Source organism: Rhagoletis zephyria, unplaced genomic scaffold (assembly GCF_001687245.7).
Source record: "Rhagoletis zephyria isolate East Lansing unplaced genomic scaffold, Rhagoletis_zephyria_1.1 Rzeph_scaffold_13732, whole genome shotgun sequence".
Classification (NCBI taxonomy): Eukaryota; Metazoa; Arthropoda; class Insecta; order Diptera; family Tephritidae; genus Rhagoletis; species Rhagoletis zephyria.
The window spans coordinates 1-3,601 of NW_016170803.1; the positions used below are offsets into that span (position 1 = coordinate 1).

The following is a 3,601-nucleotide window of genomic DNA, read 5'->3' on the forward strand; positions in this document are numbered from 1 at the left end:
TTCTTAACAATTTACAATTTCCACTTTTAGTTACGGATTATTTTTTAAAGCTTATTCATATGTATGTATTTTCAAGTAAAAAACCTACGCGAAATTCGAAAAAAGTAATTTAAAAAAAAATAAACAAAACAAAAAAATTAAAAACTCTCCTGAGAGACTCCCCGACGGGGAATTGAACCCCGGTCTCCCGCGTGACAGGCGGGGATACTAACCACTATACTATCGAGGACGGTGGAAGGTGGCCGCCAGAACACTAATACGAAAATATATGTAAAAAAGAACAAAATATAAAACAGCAAATCAGGGTTGCAAGCCATGTTGACATGTGAGCATACATACATACTATGTGTGTATGCATGTACATATGTATCTCAAAAATATAAAAAATGGTGAGATATAAACGAATGTTCGCTTTTTATTTTATTTGGAAAAAATGCGCCGTACTGCTAACAAAAAAAAAATCCAAAACTCAGCGATCATAATAGTCCAATTTCAAAACTCAATTTTTAACGATTATTTTTTCCAAAATAATAGTAAAATTAAAAAACATGCATACAAACATACAAACACACAAGTACGAAGTTAAATAAAAGCTTGTAAAAACATTAAAAAAATTGTCTGGGCGTGGTCTGCGGCCCATTGAAATTTGTACGCTATACCGCACAAAGTCAGGGAGAGGAGTATGTAACTATGTGGCATTTCTGGTACATACATACATATTTACACGTTTTTTTTTCGTTTAAAAATCGCAGTTTTAACTCAAATTACATTCTTAATTTTAACTAGTTCCAATAAAATAAAAGAACAAGTAAGAGCAGCGCTGTCTTCGGCTATGCCGAAGGCTTCATACCTTTCATGAACATCTGCAAATTTTAGTTTGACAGGTTACTGATTTTGAATACATCTGCATACATCGATAGAGGAGTTACATACTTATATAAAAAATCGCATCTAAACAATCAGAGGTATGGAAGATATACTTTATATGGCACCAATCTAAGTGATTTTCACTGCTATGTGATCGGTATGTAAACCGGTAACACAATTTATTGGTTATAAAACGCTTAAAAAAAAAAACGATTTATAATCGAAACGGCACTGCCGAATGCTCAAAAATAAATTTCGTATAAAATTCGATGCGATCAAGGATGCCCTGTATTAATTTAACAGGACGCTCAAACAATTATTCGCCGCCAAAGTTAAATTGAATTTTTTTTTTTTATTGTGTTCGATGACAAAATACTTCTGCCACTCTTTTCTGGCAACAGTGAAAAGAGCATCCTACTTCGTAAGCGTTATAAACCCAAAGCGCCGTCGAAGGCCGCCTACGCAAAAAATTTTAAAAATTTTCTACATCATAGTACACAAGCAGTTCGCCAAAAATCAAATTGCAAATATATAGTTTAAAGCAAAATTCTTAGTATTATTTTTAAAAAAAGCGAAGAAAGTATTTTTCCAATTAAATGGTACTTTGAACTGTTATTTTAATATTTCAACGGTAAATAGTAGTTTTAGATATACTGAGGCTTTTTAATAAGCCAATAAGACTTACCATCAATTTCCCGGTGTACCCGGAAACCATATAAGTATACGTAGATATGTATGTTCTCGTTCAAAAAGCTACGGTATTCAGCGGGGGACTTCACTCTGTTTATGTGTGAGCCGAAAGCTTTTCTACAAGCGTTGAATTTTTGATATATTTTCTTGTCACTTGTTTCCATACAGTGGTCGAAAAAAATATAGCCGCACCATATTTCGACAATTTTTAACATAATTTTTTTGTAATTTAATTTTGGTTATTTTTTATAAAAATACTGTTCTTTCTTTAACAGAAATTCAAATTTCAAACTTTGTTCAATATTCAATAAAATTCAACAAACTTTCTTAAAAATTGGTGGTGAATGGAGCTTTGATTGCCTAAAAAGCTTGGTATCTTCGGATTTACATATGTGCAGATATATCGAGCCCTAACTGCCAAAATAACGTAAGCGACATTTTTTTTCAAAATTTTCTTTTTGCTGCAGAAAGGCAACTATATGCTCTAGGAGTATTTCTGCAACAAAAAAGAAAATTTTGAAAAAATGTCGCTTAGGTTATTTTGGCGGTTAGGGCTCGATATGTATGTTTGGTAATTTTTACCATTTTTACTTCTTTCGGTGATTTCGGTAAAATATAAAAAAATTATGTGGCAACACTGTATATGTATGAGCAATATACTCAGGTAACTTTGTTGACTTCTTAAAAAAAACGGAAGTATGGCGCGTTTTCACTCTTATTATTAGAATTTGCGTAGAAGTATTTGCTGCTGAGCATGTTAATGTTAAGACTGTACTACACAGGATCATTTCTGCCTTTCATTGCAAAATGAAAGGAAGCATAACCCATAATTAAGTTGCAGTTTCAATAAATAAATATAATTCAATGTTTGTGATGAAGTGCAATCCTATTAAATATGTAAAAAGTTATATGGCCGATGCGACATCAGCGAAGTTTGCCAATATGGCGGCGCATGGGCAAAGAGACGGGCTTTCGCGGAGCATGATTGGTCAAAAGTGAAAAAGGCTAAAAGCGCAAACAGTCAACGACGTAGCGTAGACGTAGGTTGACGCATACACGATCTAGCTTATGGGATTCGCGTGTTAACGAAAACTCACCATCGACGCCTCGATGCATCGACTATTTATACATCGATATTTTCGATGCATCGATGTTTTTCCGGCATCCCTACCCTGCAAAAAATGGGACTAATCCGGGATGACTCCGGGAGTAATCGCAAAGGAGCATGCGACTAATACCACTTTTGATCTCTTTATATGGAATGAACTGAACGCTTTTGTTCGGGCATGTCCTATGAAGAGACTAATTGTTCACCTTTATACCCGAACGGGTATAAAAAGCGACTAGTCACTTTTAAAAAATAAAAATAAAAATTTTCGCCAGCTGTGATTGGAACCGGGGTGCTCAGTTTTGTTAGGCGAATACTCTCTCTGTGTGCCAACGCCGCACATGATATTTCATTGACTAAGAGCGTACATATCATTAAATCGTTAATAGTACCCGTTAGAGATGAGTTGGGGACTAATTGATCTCCAATTATACCCACAAGGGATGAGTCGAGACTAATTGACCCCCATTAGTACCCGTATGAGACTAGTTGGGACTAATTAATGCCCAATTGTACCCGATTGAGAGTAATCTCGGAATACTCTCCTTAGAGAGTAGTCGCACAATTTTTTGCAGGGTACGTATACGTATATACATATTATACCCAAAGCAGTGCACGGACTTCGAAAAAATTAATATTGGTAGATTTTACTTACATAAATTGGTAGAAGTCGGTAGATTTTTTTTAGGAGCCAATATTAGATAGTTTTTACTCATTTAGGATAAATTAAAGCGAAAGATGGTACTAACAAAGCAGCTGGATTTTCGCCTCGGGGGTTCTTAATAACAAAATGATATATTTGTTGTAATTCTTAATGTAATTTTGCGTAAAATTTGTTAGTGGCATTTTTGTTTTTGAACTTTTCGGATCGAACGAAGCAAAATGGCAGCCGTTTTCTCTCAAACACATTTTGAACTGAAAAAGCCAAAAGCTGTA

The 3,601-nt window shown here is 34.6% G+C and overlaps 1 non-coding gene across 1 annotated transcript; it reads right to left on the minus strand.

The window, feature by feature from the left end:
* Positions 1-157: 157 nt before the first annotated feature.
* TRNAD-GUC (transfer RNA aspartic acid (anticodon GUC)) lies at positions 158-229 on the minus strand. The gene has a single exon. It is a non-coding gene; the product is annotated as a tRNA-Asp (tRNA).
* Positions 230-3,601: the final 3,372 nt, after the last annotated feature.